Source organism: Lithobates pipiens, unplaced genomic scaffold (assembly GCF_037356315.1).
Source record: "Lithobates pipiens isolate NorthernLeopardFrog02 unplaced genomic scaffold, aLitPip1_a1.2 Scaffold_13, whole genome shotgun sequence".
Lineage (NCBI taxonomy): Eukaryota > Metazoa > Chordata > Amphibia > Anura > Ranidae > Lithobates > Lithobates pipiens.
This window is the reverse complement of record NW_027507718.1, coordinates 403,267,685-403,287,978: the sequence shown is the minus strand read 5'-3', so window position 1 is coordinate 403,287,978 and position 20,294 is coordinate 403,267,685. Positions and strand designations below refer to the sequence as shown.

At 39.4% G+C, this 20,294-nt stretch overlaps 1 protein-coding gene across 5 annotated transcripts in view; it reads right to left on the bottom strand.

Annotated features, from left to right (window-relative positions):
* Nucleotides 1-20,294, bottom strand: part of DLC1 (DLC1 Rho GTPase activating protein) — a 539,422-nt gene that overhangs the window by 36,993 nt on the left and 482,135 nt on the right. The window lies entirely within an intron of this gene.

Genomic DNA, 20,294 nt, shown 5'->3' with positions numbered 1-20,294 from the left:
TGCAGAGTAACAAGTTCTTTAGCACAACTCCAACTCTCTCTATAGAAACAGTATTAACATGCAAATGTGCTACAAGGGGGACATAGCTTTCTCCATTGTCATTCATGGTCATTTCTCTTTTTTAAAAGGGGGATTACTTTTCACCATTTCCTTTATTAACTAAATCACATTTTATACACGTGTCCCGTAACAGTGACTATCATTCAGGTTTTTTCAACAGCCTGACAAATGCTTAAAGGTTTTATGAAAATCAGACATTGCTTAAGGATGTAGCTGTCAACAAGCATTAATAAAATGCTGTAATATCTTGTAAATAAATGTTAATTTATGACGAACCTTGTAATAACTGGAGAATTTACATTAAAGACTTTTAAAACATGTTTATTTAAAGACCCAAGTAAGAGTACAAAGCTCTTGTATGAACTGTATAGGACAACACAAGGCTTAAAAGAAAAAAAAAAAAAGAAAAATTTGAAGTAGTGAATCATAGGCCAAGACACCCAATCATACATTCTTTTTTCTTACTTCAATAGCACCCATAGACACAGATGAGTGGTCAGCTGTGCAGTTTTAACATGAAAACCAATAGAGCAGAGTGCCCCATAAAGTGTATGTCTCACTTTGAGAGCCATCTTCAGATATTAGGAAAAGTTAAATAGCCTATCAAGTTAATGTTCCCACAAAAGCGTACAACAAACTGGTGTCTGCCTATCCCCAAATATAAGAAAATGTCGTCTTATCCAGGCAAAAACGGTCAAAATTAGTAACGAGAATACTTTTTTTTTTTTTTTTTGCTATAATCATAAAACATTTTTAAAATGCTGCTAAAATAGGGGAATAAAATATGTTTTTATTAGCAGTTATATTGGGGTTTGTAAATCACATCAACGATCACATCACATGAATGATCGGTGCACTGCGCGCGATCACGGGTTATCCTGATCACATACGACATACGGTCAGGATAACATAACCACTTTGCGCACGTCACATTGCTATATGGCGGGCTGGAAGTGGTTAAAATAAATAACAAAAATATGCATGTGTGCCCGTATGTATAGCGCAGGTAAACACACTGCACATAGGTGCATGGATGTGTTAAACATATGAGCTACAGTATTTTGTAACATTAAATTATTTTTATTTTTTTACAATGCACAGTTTAAACTGTACCGAACCCAATTTTAACTTTTTAGCTTTCAGAACATTTGTTAAGATTTTTCTAATTGTTAATGAGGTCAAATTGGCATTGGTTTTTGACCATAGTAAGATTTGAAGGAGCAGAATTTTTCTCAAATGAACAAGAATTAGAGTAAAAGTGTTTTTTTTTTGTATTTACATTCATTCCAAATTAGAATGCTAAAAGCAAAACACATTTTTGAAGCACTTTCAATTGACATTTGCCAAGTCAATCAAATGTATTGAGAATTTTCAGGCAAACATTCATTCAAAATCTACTTGAGTGTTGCCAGCTTAGGGCACTGCTGGTTAACTCTGGATGCTTTTTAATGTCAAAGCAATATGCTGACATTTTAAAAGCAGTTCCAAAGCCTAAAACATTTGTTACCTTAATGAATTTGCTTCATTATGGTAAAAAATGTTTAGGTAGTAATGTCACCTCCTCGGCAACCCTTATACTTTCCCGAGTCCTCACTCGATCCAGTGCCGTGCCCATCTGTATCAACTCTCTTTGCTTTCACAGGCTTTGCTGAGGCTGCGTGAGCCACTGCATCCTGCTGTCAGCCAAATTTTGTGACGAAGGAGCAAGAGGCATGGCTGAGCTGCACTGTCTGCATTTATAAAACGCAGACAGCGCGGCTCAGGATCAGGTTCATAGATGTTGCACAATAGGAAGCAAAACAAGAAAGGAGGGCGCACTGACCTAGTGCATTACCATAGACAGAGCTTTATTAAAAACAAAACATATAGCAAAATGGCTACTCACAAACGAGTACTGATAAAAGGCATAATCAATACAGCCCGGATCCGATAGACGGGCTCTGAGGAAAGGGGTTCTCCCCTGAAATGCGTCAGGTATTGTGTTGGGGTATCGGTCAACTTACTTGACATCAGATCCGGGCGTGTTGATGTTCGGTGAGACGGATCCGGCTGTATTGATTATGCCTTTTATCAATACTCGTTTGTGAGTAGCCATTTTGCTATAGGTTTTGTTTTTAATAAAGCTCTGTCTATGGTAATGCACTAGGTCAGTGCGCCCTCCTTTCTTGTTTTGTTTTCTCCAGCGTTTGAATACCCAATATTCTGAGGAGGGCTGCAAGACTTTTTGACACTACCTTGTGAAATTGTCAGTATCACGCATTGAGGATCCAGGCACCAGAGCCCTGGAGAAGTTGTTGTTTTCTTGCACAATAGGAAGCAGCTTCCTATAGTGGCACACTGAGAAGAGGAGGAGACTGGAGGGCTGGCCGGGGACACAAGAAGAGGAAGATCAAAGCTGCTCTGTGCAATGCTATTGCACAGAGCAGGTAAGTATACCATGTTTTTTTTTGTTTGTTTGTTTTTTTTTTTTAAATACAAAATCACGTTTTGTATTTAAACAAAATGAGAAAAAAAAAAATGCCTGAACAGAGATTCTTCGCTTCAATGCCAAAGGAAAGGATGCTATTACAACAGAGATAAGGCAAAGGAGGAATTCAGTCTGTTGAATCATTGGAATGAAGGTCAAAGTTTTTTAATATTGCACTAGTTTGAAAAAAAATAAAAATTCCAGACAGTATTTGAAAGCAATGTCAGGACTCTCAGGAGCCAAAACTACCAAAGCATGTGAAATATTATTGCTGGTGCCTGAGGGTGAATTCGCTTAAGTAGGTGCATCTAAATTCACGGTTCATTGTTGCCAATTAAACTATTTAAATACAGTGCGAGTGATACGGTGTATTCAGAATTTCACTTAAAAATGTTGCCTTCAAAATCATTCATTAGGTGTAGCGGGAACTACAAAGTACACAAACTACTCTAGAAAGCTGTGCATATTTTTCAGCAAAAATGTGAATGGTACTTAAAGTGCTACTTAAGTCTCAGTTTTTTTTTCTTTAAAAATAACAAACATGCTATACTCACCTGCTCTGTGTAGTGGTTTTGCACAGAGCAGCCCAGGTCCTCCTCTTCGCAGGTCCCTTGTCGGCGCTCCTGGCTCCTCCCTCCTGTCGAGTGCCCCCAGAGAAAGCAGCTTGTGAGAACTTGGGAGAACCCTAACCAAGTCGCTGTATGTCCATTCGGCCCCACCCCCTCTCTCCTGATTGGAGAACCGATTTATAGCAGTGGGAGACAATGGCGCTATGATGCTGTCCCAGCCAATCAGGAGGGAGAGTCCTGGACAGTCGAGGCAGTCACGCACATTGCTGGATAGAGTTGGGCTCAGGTAAGTATTGAGGGAGGGCTGCTACACACCTAAGGTTTTTTATCTGAATGCATTAAGATGAAAAACCTTCTGCCTTTACAACCACTTAAAGCCTCATACACACAATGAGAATATCAGATGAATGTTTTTGTTTTTTTTGCATACTAGTCTCATATTGAAAATTAAGAGGTTACCAAAGTTACGAAAATTCTTGTATGACAGAATATGACTTCAGAAGGGATGTAATGTATTCTAATGTGTCTGAGCATGCGTGGTCTTCTGATTTTTTTCCAGATAAATACTGTACTGATTAAACGAAAATTGTATGTTCTGGTACCATATAAAACTATTTTGCATTTGTCCCTTCAGATCATTTCACATGAACTGCCATATCAACTCTTAAAAGCTGTGTACTAATGATCAGATTCTCTTACAATTGCTTCAGAAGCGTTATTTTTCGTCTGATTTTCTGATCAAGGGTACTAGGCATTACACTACCTTGTCCTCCACAGAAGCAAATGTTCCTTGGCTACTAGACTGGAGAGAGTGGAAAGAGCAAATTGATGAATTCAAGACCCTGTTTAAAACATGAACATCCAAAGGGGGTTAGGGGATGCACTGCACCAGAATAACTTACATGCCACTAGCAGAGAAAAGTAAAAAAAATATTGGCGTTTAAAGGCTTGTTCCACTTTTTGTTCAGTCTATAACAAATTGAAGAAAAATCATGAGCCGCTGATCACTTTGGAGGATAATTTGACCCTCCACATTTATTCTTTCTATGTAGCTTCTACCACCTACCATTGAAGTAAACAAATGCTAGATGTCAACCTTGATAACAGAATGCATTGCATTAAGTACAATGTGCCTGGGTGTATCAATGTTAAAAACCAACTGTTTTCCAATATGGGTTTTTTATTTTTTGTATATAAAAAAAAAAAATCTGATTGTTTTCTGAAGGTAACCCATTCAAATATCTGTCCTCCAGATTTTATATATCAAGCGTTCTAAGGAGGAATGTCAAAATCTGGATTTAAGCCAAGCCTGTGGTATGGTGTAAAGTAAATTTCTATTGAGTGAAATGAACACTGACTCTTTCACATTTTGCTTAATCAAGCAAGCAGGTGGTGAGCAATCAAATTCACAATGTTTATCCAGCCTTGACTACATTCAGTTTTCTTGATGGGCCAGAACAAAAAGACTTAATTAGACACAATTGACTAGACAATTTTACCACCTACTTGGTTAGGATACGATTACTAGCCAATGTGACACTTCACATTTTCCAACACAATCATGTTCGGGGCTAAAGAAAAACCCTCAGACATTTGACCTTTCAAATTTAACACTTAAAATATTTAATAATAGGCAGGTCAAGGTCAACTAACTTGTAAGTCTACTGAATGCTACAAAAGCAGAATTGTGGTCTTTCTAAATGGTTTAGTCCTAATTAGCATGGTGGATTTGCACAGTACAGAAAGTGTTGTAGTAATAATCCCTGGTTTGGGGTTCCAGCTCTGCAGCTAAAATGATTTACACCTTGGACAAGTCAAAGAAAATTGAGGAATTAAGGGGCTTCTAAAACAGACATGTATTTACAGATTTTCTGCCGTTTACTCCTGCCTCAGGTAAAAAAAACAAATGAGAAGTAGCACGTAGGACTGCTGCATGGGCACCACTATTGAAAATGGCCCATTCTAGGAGTTACGACAAATAAAAAGAGAAAAGACCCAGGAATTCCATTTAGGCAGTCTGTAGACATACATGAAAAGAATTGTTCAATAAGAAAAATAGAGAGCCAGGAAAGAAAGAAAAAAAAAATTTACAAGACAGAATTTCTTCATGGATTACAGCCAAAAGTGTAGAACAAAAGCTCTCCAATTGTACAAACAGGAAAAGACTTGAGCATTTCCACCAGTTGGTATCAGATTCTCCTCTGCCACAGCTACAGTCAACTCACACCAAATTGCTTTGTTTTAGCCAAGAATAGAATGGAGGAGAAAGACACAAAATAATAATATGGGGGGGGGGGGGGGGGGTTAACCATTAAGAATGAAAGTATTAATTTGAAGCTGATAATTACACACTGGAGCCGCCATGGTACACAATCTATCATCAAAATCAAAGCTACTATCCATAATACTGCTTGCCAACTCCTGAATATTAAAATTAACTTTCGGTATTTATAAAAAGTTACACGTTTCTTTAGCCCTGATGAGATAGAGCATCAAAACCATATCTATCAATATCCTAGTCCTGGGCCATACAGAAACTCCTCCAAATTTGATAAAACATTTTAGAATAGGCTATTCTCTTAGAATCTGAAAACTAGATATGCCCTACAGTATATTCTGCTTTTAATTTCAGACTAAAGGAATTTCTAAACCACAGAGCAGTTTTAAATTGGTAAAGAATGCTTATGGTGGACAGGACACATTTGTAGTGAATGTTTTTAAAAATATATTAAAGCAGCAAAGGTTTATGGATGATGTAGTGGTGGCAAAGCAATTCTTGGCCCTGAGAACATCCGGGCTGCAAATCCTTACTTTGGATTTATATCTTCCATATTGGATTGTGGCAGATAACATCTCATTGTGAACAGGAATTCTGGAAGATGCAGCACGGTGCATGCAGCAGGAAATCTCTCACGTAATGTTGTATTGTAAAAAGCATGCAACAGGCACAGGAGGGGGAAGGAAACAGGAAATTTTTATTGGAAGCAGCCTTGTTTGTTAGCTGGGTTCACAGAGCTGTCCTGCTTGTTTCAATGAAGGTTAGCAGATCTCCTTTGTATACAGAGCTGGGAACCATTAGGCAATATCAAGCCATTTCCGTGGACTTTAGCAAGCAATTAATCTAAAGGATAAAACATTTAGGTATTTCATCAGTAAGCGGCACTTCTCCTGGCCTCTAAAATACCAAAGTGCACTGCCTGAGTATGTAAGGGTTAATGAGAGCACTCACGTCAAAACAGATGGCCCTACAACCTTGGAACTCAGACATCCTCCTGGTCATCCTGGCTCCTAAGAGCAGCAGGGGAAGCTTTTCTTATCAGCACCTCTGGCTCTTTTAGGGACTTTGCCCTGCCAGCTGCTGTGAGGATGTGCAGATTTCACTGCTGCAATATCAGTCTACCTCACCAGGTGTTAAAGTTCTATTGCTAAAAGTGTCACCATGAACATAACTAAAATTTCAAACAGCGGAGAAACTCATCTCTCAAAAACTACAAAAATGATTTCTAAGTTGAAGCTACAGTTTGCTTTAACCAAAAAACACAGTGCCTATTAGGGATCGACCAATACGATACTAATATTTTGGCAACCTCTCAAGCCAATAGTCGATACGGTCTGCCTAAATGTTGTACGTTTAAAAAAAAAAAAAAACTGTTACTGTTATGGCTGTAAACATCCCTTGTGACAGTAATAGGCAGCGACAGGTACTCTTTATGGAGGGATCGGGGGTCTATAACCCCAAACCCTTCCACTGCATTTGTAAGTAATCAAAATGTCAAGATCTGCGTTTTTGAATACTTTCTATTTTTTAAAACTGGTGCCTTTAAAAGTGGCTGTAAACCATCGATAAAAAAAAATAAAAAAAAACCTGCAAGACAAAAAGGAATAATGAGCTAGTATGCATAGCATACTAGCTCATTATGAATGACTTACCTTACCCCGTACACTGCTCCGGCTGGTGATATTGCTCCCAGAGTTACTTCCAGGTATTGAGGGCTCCGGCGCTGTAATTGCCCGAAGCTGTAATGAAGTCACTCCTGCGTATTCGCGAGGGAGCCGCCAGTAGCAGCACACCCACTAAAGCAATGTCACATATGTGCCATTGCTTCAGTGCTGATGATGTCGGCACATGCAGATACAGGGGATCTCTTAAACTGTGCAGGTTTAGGAGATATCTGGGATAGCTACAGGTAAGCCTTATTATAGGCTTACCTGTAGCAAAAAGTGGTTGTAAAGAGCTTACAACCACTTTAAGATGCTAGTAATCTGGGAAGTGATGTCATAACATCGCTTCCAGGTTACTAGATCCTGAGATCCAAACAAAGCATCGGTTTCTTGGGGGGGGGGGGGGGGGTGCGAGCAGCTTCATGCATCACCTCGATCTGACATTACCGATAATCGGTCGATCCCTAGATATTTTTCAAAATGCAATAGGGTCTACTGTTTAATTTCCAAAGTTGGGCAAAGATGGATCGAAACTCCTCCAGCTCAGCAGGGACCAACCGAAATTCAATCATTGTGTGGCTGTCCTTGTATGACAGAATTTGACCTTTAGCATCTTCAGTTGAACAGACAAGTTGGAAAACTATTGTCTATTAGCAGCTGCAGCTTGTTAGTGTGGATAAAGGAATCTATGGCCAGCTTTATAAAAACGTGCTATTTAATGTGTGCATATTTATCAAATTTACATGTGCCCTAAATTTGATCTGAGCTCAAAACATTTACCAGCACCTATGAAGTGTGAGGGACTGCCTAATGGAATAATTAAAAGGTTTGTCTAAAGCAAACTAGTCAACAGTGGGTGCCTGCATTGTTAGCGCTGCGGTCCTCAACTGGAATCCTGGACAGGATGCCATCTGCATAGACTTTGCATGTTTTCCCTATGTTTACTTGGGTTTCCTCCAGGTATTTCATATTCGAAGACATGCTGGGAGGTTTCTTGGTTTCATTCTAAATTGACCCTAATATGTATGCATGTGAGTTAAGGACCTTGGACTGAGGGCAGGGACTGATGTAAATGTATATACTGTATGTGTAACGCGAGTACTTAAAGAGCTGCGTAAATTGGCAATGCCACTCTGCTGTTCAATACACTGCCAATTGATGCCAGAACTTTAGCTCATATTTTAAAGCTGGACATACATGGACTAAAATTCAACTGGTTCAGCAGGAACTGGCTGAATTTTGATCCACGTATGCATGTTCCTGTTTATAAGAAGTTGACCTATCGACTGACTTCTCATGAACCGGCTTGTTGAGAAATTTTTGCTCGATTAACGCATGATGCTAAATCAGCTGCAGTGCTCATTAGTGTATTCGGACAGCTGGGAAGTCCTGCTGTCAGAATACAATGACACTATGGGAGGGGGGATTCCCAGATCCACATCGAATGTGTGGATGGGGGGGATTGTTTCAGTCTTTTTTTTCCCCATTTATCTGGCTAAACAAAAAACCTGAACCTTGTATGGTCAGCTTAAAAGGGACATGTATGATGCACGATCAGCCTCCTCTTTGGACAGCCTCTCAGGTCAAATCAATTAGCTACATAGGAGGTCCATTGTTTTCAATGCATCTGAGTAGACTCAAGTCAAGTACACACGATCAGAAAGTCATACAAAAAATACCACTTTCGAATAGACCGTATGATAATCTGATCATTAGTACACAGCTTTCATCTGAAATTACCCCGAAGGGACAAAAATGAAAAATGTATCTCATACAATATCAGATCGGAAGATCATTTAATCAGTACAGTTCTTGTCTGAAAAATACAATACAAATACATTACTTCCAAATTTCTATTCTGTCGTATGAGAATTTTCGTACTTTAGTAACCTATTCCTTTTTGATATGGAGAATAGCATGGAAAAAAAACTAACAAAAAACGGGCGATTATTCCTCTGATAATCTCAACAGGTGTAGTAGGCTTAACAACCTTGAAACCACAGAAAGAAAAATTAAAGCACAGTCACAAAATAAAGCACGGTCTACACGTATCAAGAGGAATTATGGTTGCCTCCTGGTACACATGGGTTTGCCTTCACATTTTTTCCTGGTGCCAAAGATTCTAACCCTTTCTGACTCTACCCAAGATACCCAAGATTTAGAAAAATGTTTTTCTGAAATTCGGTAAATTAGTTTACATTTTTCATTATGAAAAGACAAAACTACATTTTTTGCTACTATTACAGGTGGACTCTAGAACAAAAAAAATAAAAAAAAGTGAACAAATGCTGAAAAAGTGTACATAAAATGGACTATATTTTTTTTCTGCACAGCTTTGGACAAGTCAACTCTTTATGACCCCCTCTGGAAACCACCCGATTCTAGGGATACAATTCTGCTTAAGAATGCCTAAGATTGCTGATAATTTTCCCCAATATGCTAGAAAGCCAATGTTTTCTTTCTGACATTTCCTCTCCGTTTCCTTCTACTCCTTTGTACTTGAGCATACTTATGATGAGATTAGAGATTTCAATAAAGGGGCTTTTGTACGCCTTTGAGAGTCAGATGTGCAGAGCCAGCTCCTGGAAGAGGAAGGCACACTCTAATAACACGATCCCTAGAAGGAGATGGCATGCCAGCCCTTTCACAGAAACGTGATGACAGTTGAAGAATTACTTCATTTGCATCAATGACTGCGGCTTTTGTACACAAAGCTGACATTTTCAAAAGCTACCCAGGCATGTAAAGCTTTCTAGCAAGACTGTACGTGTACAGTTGAAAGTAGACAACAAAATTAATGCTATACAGGCCAATCAATGTGTAAGGAAGTTTGCATACCACTGTATTACAGCTACTCAACACCATCTCTTACAATGGGAAGTGTCTGATGAACATTTATAATTGCGTATAGAAAAGCATCCAGGATAAAATGCAATAAAAAGAACAGTAACCCACATACCGGCAACAACCAGAGTTTTAGACAAAATTAGGATGCCTAGGGGTTACTGCACTTTGCATTGCTGCACTACACTGTTAAAGAGGAAGTAAACTCTCCCACTCTGATGCTTCTCTTCATTTAGTCCATTATAATAAGCAATTATCAGACTATAGCCACTGTAATCCAGCCCAAATCGCATATTACTTACTGTTTAAAGAAACTTTAAAAAAAACTTGTTGACAGGGGTTAGGCAGCACCATCTTAAGTATTGTTTTCTTAGTCCACAGTAGAGTGCATTTCCGCCCTTACATTGAGCACTTCCTGTACTGTTAACCAAGCCTCCTTCTCAATCCAACGTTTCTATGGCAACCCTGCTTCCCTGTTCATAGCTGACTTGTTTTATTTCATAGTATTTACTTATGCCAGTGTCTAATGTTTCCCTTTGTCAGTCTTATCAGCTTCAGCTGATAAGACTGCAGTAATGACCAAGTTTACACTGCAGGTTATGTCACATGGTCACATGGTGTGTAGGAGGAAGCTCTGAATGATTCTGAAGTCTCCTGGGAGTTCAGTGGTGTGCCATAGGAAGTCCTGATAACAGATAGATAAGCACATAGAGAGTGTGCCGTAAATCAGGGGAGATCTGGGCATGCTCAGTGACTTCATTCTAAAGAACAAAAAGGATAACAATACTAAGCAAGTAAGGAGATATCTACAAGCAGAGATCATTAGGGTTTTTTATGCTGATTTACAATGGGACAAAGTTGTAGGGGAGGGTTTACAACCACTTTAAAGATGCCTAACATTTTTCAAAACACCTACTTTTTTTTGGTACAAAAAACAAAATATACCAACCTCAATTCAGTAAGCTATAACAAATGCTATTTGCCACAAACATATTATAGTTCACCTTGCTCTTTATTGTATTATATTAATATAAACGATTTTTTTAGAACAACAAGCTACTTTAAAAAGCACGTTTTTTTCCTTGATATACACTTTAAACAAAACGTAAAAAAAAAAAAAAATTAAAAAAATTAAAAAAAAAAAAAAAAAAAAAAAAACATGCAGTACATGTACATATCTGCAATACATGCACATTCCGGTTTTGCAATACAAAAAAACGACCTGTTCATTATTATTATAATATAGGATTTATATAGTGTCAATAGTCTACACAGTGCTTTACAACACGAGGGCAGACTGACAGAAATGTACTCAGTTCCTAGGTTCTGTTAGACTAAGTGTTTTCAGCCCTTCCCAAACTACTCGACTACTTACACTCTCAGATCAATAAGAGAAGTTAAATGTTGGGGTTTACGTGTTCCTGTTACATGTATCCTGCCATTTTATCCATTCAACCAATATTCCTTCAGAGTTCTCACAAACCAAAACTTCCTGGTGAATTCACAGTATTCTCCGAAATATTGATTAAGCTATTTAATAAGTTGTATGCCATTGAGCTGCTTTTGGAGAGACACCAACTGGAAATCTTTACTGACAAACCATTATAGGACAACCAACTTCCTGGAGAAAAATTTACATGGGGGTACTTAGCCTTGCAAACACAATATGGCCATCCTCTCTTAAGGGCAGAGGGCTCCAGGAACATTCCAGATGAATTCTTCAAAATGATTGACAGACTTGCCAAACCCAAGACAAAACGTTGGGGGGGGGGGGGGGGGAGAAGGGAAGGAGGACACCAAAATGTAACATTCAATTACTGCCTAATTAACAACATTGCAAGCATCTCCCAGTAGGCATCTAATGAATAGCCAACACCATGCGCATTGTTCGCATGTTGTGACAATCTCTATTCTTGATTTCTAGCACGCTTATGCAGAAAAAAAAAAAAAAAAAAAAACAAACAGAAACCCAAGGGATATTTGTATGCTGCTCTCACCTGGGTTAAACTGTTACTTTGTACATTTTTCCTGGCTTTGTATAAATAGAACTGGACCTTTCCCGTACAAATTAAAGTTCTACTTACACTGTTCAGGTCCCCTTCACAAATCAGACACTGAAAACTATCCAGCCACTTGGCCACACATGATTAGCCTATCCCGCCTAAGCACATGGTCAAACTGCTGTCATTTGCCAACTAGCGCTTTGCAATTACAAACTTTGCAGACAAAAAGCTTTCAACCTGGATATGAAAATGATTAGACATGAGATAGTAGCTGGAGGATTAATCCATTAAAATGCAGGATCATTTAAGCCAAACATGACACTGGACACCCCTGGTACTGGGTTGTACTAGAATAAAAAAACGGTACTGACCACTTTTTTTTATATACTGGCCTGACTCCATGATAACAGACATATGACTTGTTTCCTGCTAGGGACGTTCCTGGCCAAATTGGGCTATGATTATATTTTATGGGTAGCCTGTGTGAAGCATATTACTCGGATATAAAAAAAATAAAATGATATACAAGTTGTATACAACCAAGGACACAAGGCTGGTTATAAATATAAGTCAGAATACACTAGGTCTTCCATTCCGTAATGGGACATATTTTCATTGCCATAACTGTGTGATACACTGGATGGTAACATTCCTCAGAAACCATTTGTATGGGCTGGTGAAAGCAGGAAGTCATTCACTTGTAACGCAGATATCAGTGTTTTCAATAACCCACATAGAGGAATAGGACAAATAAATAAACAGAGCCATTCATTGAACTGCCAGGCCCTGTCTACCCATTCATTCTTCATTAGCCCCTGCCCTCCTTTCTGCCGACTCATAGCGCCTGTCACTGCTGGAGGGGAGTGCCTGCCTAGACTGAGAGGAGCCAGGTGTTTGGGCTTACATGCTTCCTGGACAGGCTCCACAGCCAACGTCCAACCATCTTGAACTAATGAACAGGACAAAGGCCAATACAGATTAACATGTTTCACTACCCTTTACTAAAAAGTCAGGGATCAACGGTGAACCCCTCTTTTATCCAAACACCCAAACTCTGTTATTTAAAGCAAGTATTTCTCTAAGCATCTTCTATTAGGTCTCCAACATTTAGGCCTCATGCACACTGGGTAATAAAAGCACCACTTTTAGGAGCACTTTTTTTTCTGCCTCTAAATTCCCCTCAGTGTTGGCCTATGTGTCTATGAACACAGGCTTGGGTGTTAAACTAGATCAAATTAAATTGTTTTGATATAAAAAAAAAAAAAAAAAAAATAAAAAAAAACCTTTACGTTTATGATATGGCACATACAAATGTACCATTTTTCCTTTATTGCAGTATTAAAGTGGATAGAGTGGAGAAAATTAGACCCCCTGTCAATTTGTATTGCTGTCTGTGTCCCCCATCAGGGAGATTCACCCTCTCCATTTGTCCTAGTAAAAAAGTAAAAGTAAAAGAAAATCTAAATTTTGGGTTGTCTCCAGAAGGGAAATCTTCCAAAGGGGACACTAGTTCTGGTGACTTGAGGGTCCCCAAGAGATTTCGTTAATGCAGGGAATTCCTCCCACTTTCTGTTTTGGCTATGGGATAGGAAGTGAAGGTAAATCTCCCCAACAGGACAATGAGGGCAAAAATAGACCTTACAAGGGTTTTAATCCTCCCTTACTCTTCAAAATAGAAAAAATAATAATTGCCTATAGTTCTACTTCAGGGATCTCCAAACTATGACCCTCTAGCTGTTGCAGAACTATACATCCCATGAGGCATTGTAAAACTCTGACATTCACAGACATGACTAGGCATGATGGAAATTGTAGTTCCTGATCAACTGGAGGGCTGTAGTTTGGAGACCCTGTTCTACTTTAAAGATTGTGACCTCTATTGATAAACCGTTGTACGTTGCCTGAATGGTCATTATACACTGCCTCTACGCAATTGTTCATGTTAAACTTGAATAAAAAGATTTCCCTATCCACATAGTCAATCCTCCCCGCTGAACTATTGTATTCTGACAGCAGGTAGACTTGCCAGCTATCAGAATACACTTATCAGTTCTGCCAGCCATAGCCAGCGGTGCTGACTGAGCGGAAATTTTCCAGTAGGGCGGTTGTACAGAAGTCGATTGGTAGATCAACTTCTGTACAACCACCCTGTCCATTCATGGATCAGAATTTGGCCAATCACTGCTGAACTGGCCAAATTTTGATCCAAGATAACTCGAACAGCGTGGATGGAGAAATCTGCACTGCTGGCTATCGTATGCTGATAGCCTGAACCCATGTCAGAATACTTTAAGTGGTTTTAAACCCATTACAACCACTTTAACCTACAGGTAAGCCTAGATTAAGGCTTACCTGTAGGTGCAAGAAATATCTCCCCACACCTAAAAGGTTTAGGAGATATTTGCAGAAAAAGCAGCACCGATGTCTACGGCGCATGCTCTGGCCAGTCACAGCACCAGAGCAGCGATACCCGGAAGACATACCAAGTCAACAGGTCAGAGGAGGCGAACAAGGGTTGCTTCGATCTCAAGTAAGTAATTCATAATGAGCTAGTATGCATACTAGCTCATTATGCCTTTGTCCTGCAGGGTGTTATTTTTATTTTTTATATTTTTTTTTTTTAAAGAGAGGGTTTCCTCTTTAGCAGTGGCTGAATCTCACTGGATGAAGGCGCGGTTTGCCCCAGAATCTTTTGTCCAGCTCTTTCAGCAGAAGATCACCCAAACTTTAGAGCAATTTATGCAATAAGCGTATATGTAACATTTTTTAAAATAGAAAGTAACATGTTCATGGCAAATACATCAGGCTTAAAATATGCCTCAGAGGTCTCTACCAAAATTAAAATGACAAAGTTCCACAGTTTTGAATAAGTATGCCTGAAACAATAGTTCAGTAAGAACATAGCAATGGGTAATATAGTAGGTCACAGAATTCCGCAATGGGTGAACTAAAAAGCCAGGAGATGCTTTTCTCTTGGCACCGATCTGCTAACTCAAATAGCCCTGTAGAAATCTCACAGCTATAACATTCTTCCATATTCGTCAACCTTGCGGTCAAACATAATAAACAATAAGAAAGACAATCCTGACATCCTGTGCACCACACACATGGTTATTTACACTACACCCCGCTTCCCTGTCTGTCAATGTTTAAGAACAAGTAAGAACTATTTTAGGAATGACAGAGACCAGCAGAATTTAGGATGAGTTTAAAGAATAAAATAAAAGTAGTCTCCTGTAATCTACAAGATAAAGTTGCAGACAGATTTTTTTTGCCAATCAATTTTGTCAGTTGAAAATCAGGACATTATGAGATTCTGATCAGACAAAAATGAGATTCACAGTGCGTTATTAACAGGAAGATTACCAAATAAAACCTTGGAAAGTGTCAGCCACACATTTTAGCTGATGGATTGTATTTAAGTACATTTTTCACCAATTTGTTCACCAGATCGGGTCTTATTCACTGAAAATCTTGAATTTTCCATTTTTTAATGGTAATGCAAGCCTCTTTTTAGGGCTCCTTTTACACCATGTAGTCAAACAGGTTTTTAAACTTTAAATTCTACAAGTGCATATGCAAGAAACATGTATGCATTTCAACAAGCCTAGTTTTCACCATTATGGAGTTTGCACATGCATTGAAAAAGCACAGCATCGTGCATTTTATTTTTTATTTTTTTGCACTGGGACTCACATGAATGCATAGCAAAGGCAAGTAAATGCAACTCTGTATAAAAAAATAAAAAAATAATGCACCGGAAACACATGTAAACGTGCATGCAGAACCCCACATTTAATGTGGGGATTGTGGTGTAAACAAGTCCTTGGAGAGAAAATTGTCAATGATGTTCATCAGTGATATTTCCATTGAACAGTTGACACTAACATGTTCTCCAGAGCAGGTCACATTCATGGTAAAGCTGGAATTTACATTTTTTTTTTAATGCAGGTCTCAGTAAAATCAGGCTAATGTTACAGTCACTGAGCTGATCCTTACTGACCATTTAGGCTTTGTGCACACAATGAGACTATTTGATAAATGATCCTTTTTTTTTTTTGAAGGTTTCTCAATGCAAGAAATTCTGGTAGGAAAGAATACAACTTCAGAAGTGATGTAATGTGTTGTATTCTTTCGTTTTGCATGCTTGGTCTTGTTCTTCCAATTTTTTCAGATGAATACTATACTTAGTAAAACGGAAATTGCACGATCTGGCATTCGAGAAATATTTACGTGTTCGTCCCTTCAGATAATTTTATATGAACTGTCGTGATCAGCTCTTGAAAGCCGTGTACTAATGATCAGATTATCGTACGGTTGCATAGAAAGTGGTATTTTTCATCTGATTCTGATCATATGCATTAGGCTTTAGGGAGAGAAAATTGTTGATGATATCAATCAGTGATTTGTCCATTGTTCACCATGGAGGGCCGGGCCCACTGTGCTTGCTCCCAAGTTCAATTTATGCTCACATTCAACGGAACAGATGTTCAGGTCAAGACCATAAGCTCAAAACGACCAGTGGCATTTGCCTCCTGCTCCAGATCATAAAAGCAGGATGGGATGCTGCATTTGTATATAGCTGGTTGTTCACAGCTTGTGCAAAAGCCAAGTGGGGGGAGGGAATATTCAGCAGTTCTTGGTGTAGAGCTTCTACTGATCTGTGCCACTGATAACCTGTGAAGTAATGGTGTCTCATGCAGCCAAACATAATCCAAGTGGCCTGTCTGCTGCACAATACACATATGGCGGATGGTCTCATGTAGATTTATACTGTTAATTGGAAATATTCAGTGTGAGTAAATAAAGGAAAGGGTAGTTTAGAGGCTGAAAACCACAGGTTGCCCAAACTGAATTTCAGTCCACAGTTGGAACTTTTGTTGCTTTTGTTGACAATTTCACCTCCTCCTCAATAGGGCTCCTGAACACAACAATTTACTTGCAATGTATTTCACTGGGTGCAAATAGCAGCTGTTGCTATTATTCAGGCTAAGAAATAATTCACACAATGCAAAAAAACTAAAAATGGTATAATAAAAAAGGTAACTAAATTAATCCTAATATAAAAAATGCACACATCTCAATTTCTACTGTTCTTATACAAAAACAATATTTGGCCCGTTTGAAATACCTAGCCAAGGGTAAAACCTTGGACCTCGCAAGCACAATATATAATGCATTTTACACATATTATTCCCTATCACACCACTAGGCCCAGTGAAACAATGTCCTCTAATGCCCCATACACACGATCAGAAATTCTGCCAGCAAAAGTCGGATGTGAGCTTTTGGTCAGAAATTCTGACCATGTGTATATGTTCCAGATGACTTTTGCTGGCAGAATTCCAGCGAGCAAAAGATTGAGAGCAGGTTCTCAATTTTTCAGTACAAAAAAGTTCCTATCTGAAAATACATTAGTCTGTATGCAATTCGGACGTGCAAAAAAAATCACGCATTCTCGGAAAGAATTTGACACATGCTCAGAAGCATTGAACTTCATTTTCTCGGCTCGTCGTAGTGTTGTATGCCACCGTTTTCTTGACGGACGAAACTTAGAGAAATTTCGCGTGACCATGTATATGCAAGGCAAACTCGAGCAGAATTCCATCGGAAAAACCATTCAAGTTTTTTCTGAAGGAATTTGATAGTCAGTATGGGGCATTAGAATCAGTGCTATGCTACAAATCCAAAAAGTACCAGGCATCCCAGCGAAGGTAATGAGCAGGAAGGAAACCTTCCAGTCACCAGACTGTTTTCCTTAGTTGTCTTGAAAAGCTAGGATTACCCAGCTCTGGCAGAAACACGCAGAGGACTTCTAGAACTATATCAGAAAGGGCTTCCAAGGGAGTGTCTTAAGACCCTCAAGGGAGTTTCATACACATACATTTCCCCAAAATAATTCCTACGTACCTCTGCATCAAGCTGCAAACTAGAAGGGGCCTAGCCTATGGAGAACAGGCTTAATCTAAACATCCGTATGTAGCACAGCCTGGTATAAATGAGCTCTAACACAATGTAGCATAGGTGACTGGAATCTGGGTGCTTGCCGCATCACTTTCTATGACTCTTTTTTCTGTTATTAGCATGCCATTTTTCTTTTTTTACAATCTCTGCGCAGTATTGAGAACTTGCAATCCTTGAAAGCAGGGCCAGATTAAGAACTTCGTGGGCCTGGTGCTGAAGATTTTTGTGGGGCCTTTTATAAACAATAAATAAATAAAAATGCAAACTATTTTTGTTAAAACAAATTAAATTAGAGAGAGAGAGGGAGAAAGGGGATGAAAGAGGTGTGAGGGGTAAGGGAGGGAGGATGAGAGAGAAAGGGGGGGATGGGAGAGAGAGGATGCATATGAGCATGTGTGGGAATGACATCAAAGCAGCCTGGCCAAGGCAAGTGTCCGAAGGCACAGAACCCAGAAGGAAGACCGGGTGAAGATGGAAGTGCTCGGGCCCTGCCAGATTGATCACAGCACATCACTGGAGGGCTCAGTCTGACAGGTAAGTGTACCCTAATGTGCTAATATGCTGGGCATAATTGTACATTGTGGCATAACCTACCCCAGGACCTCTAAAAAGTAGTAATGTTAGAAAAGTTTACTACCGCTTTAATATCACAGGCGCCTGTCATGGGGCCCCCTACCTGTGGCCCTTGGGCAGTGCCTAAGTACATAGTTGTCAACATTTCAAAAATATTTTCAGGGACGCTTTTTTTACAAGTGCTATATCTGGAGTAGCTGACATCCCCTATGTTCCTCTATACATCACAATAGTAATTACAAAATTAAATAAGTACTAATAATGGGGCAGAACAAATATGAGGACTGTGATATTTCCTTTATTTGAACTAACAAAAGTGTGCCCATTCTAGAGCTGGTAACATTGAGGATATTCAGTATAACTTTAAAGAACAGTTTTTGTGGGTAAGAGGCATAGGGGAGGAGTATGAATGGTATAAAAGTGGGAAGTATGTGCAGGTGAGGGAGAGGAATGTGGAGGGTCTAACAGTGGGCACTATGTACATGAGAGGAGTGCAGAGGGTATGGCAGAAGGCACTATGTACAGGAGAGGAGTGTGTAGGGTATGACAGTGGGCAGTATGCACAGCAGAGGAGTGTAGGGGGTATGACATTGGGCACTATGTAGAAGAGAAGAGTGTGGAGGGTATGACAGTGAGCAATATCTACAGGAGTGTGGAGGGTATGATAGTGGGCCCTATGTACAGGAGAGAAGTGTGGAGAGTAGGACAGTAAGCAGTAATTACAGGAGAGGAGTGTGGAGGGAGGGTATGACGGTGGGCACTATGTATAGGAGAGGCGTATGGAGGGTATGACAGTGAGTAGTATGTACAGGAGAGGAGTGTGGAGGGTATGACAGTGGGCACTATGTATAGGAGAGAAGTGTTGGAGGTATGACAGTGGGCACTATGTATAGGAGAGTAGTGTGGAGGATATGACAGCGGGCATTATGTATAGGAGAGAAGTGTGGAGGATATGACAGTGGGCACTATGTATAGGAGAGAATTGTGGAGAGTATGACAGTGGGCACTATGTATAGGAGAGGAGGATGAAGTAATCTGGGAAGGAAAAATGTAAAGGTTTGTGGAAGGATGTTTAGGGACTGCGTAGTGGTTAAGCGGGCCATACATGGATTAAAATTACACCAATTAAGCAGAGACCAGCCATAGTCGATCTATGTATGGGCTAGCTGGTTTTACACAAGTCAACCTATTAACCGACTTGAGTACAACCAGCCTGTCAAGTTTTCCCCAAAACAATCAGTGCTGCCAGCTATAGTTAGCAACACTAATCATTGTATTCACTGGCAGAACACAATAACACTGCGGGAGTGATTGCCCCATTCACAGGTCAGCAGTTGAGAGGGTGTGTGGGGACAGGCTGGGGAGAGATACTAGTCAGTCCCTGGGTAGGCACTGGTTAGTATCAGAGCCAGATACACACAGATTACATACGCCACCATCGTTACTGTGAGAGCAAGAATTCTAGCACTAGACCTCCTCTGTAACTCTAAACATGTAACCTGTAAAAAAATGTAAAGCATCGCTTAGTACACAACAAAAAATCGTGCTAACTTTAGCGTTTTTTTTTTTAATGAATGAAACGTTTGAAAAATTGCTGCGCAAATATCGTGTAACATTGCAAAGACCACCATTTTATTCCATAGGGTGTCTGCTAAAACAATATATAATGCTTGAGGGTTCTGAGTAATTTTGTAGCATAAAAAAATTATGATTTTTACATGTAGGAGAGAAGTCTCAGAATGGGCCTGGGTGGCAAGGGGTTAATTATCATAAGTAATATAAAAATTATTATTATAAGCTATGTGAGTTTATCCTCTGAGTCTGCTGCAGAGTGTTCCAGCTTGTATTTATACTGACCGCTCTGTATGTAGC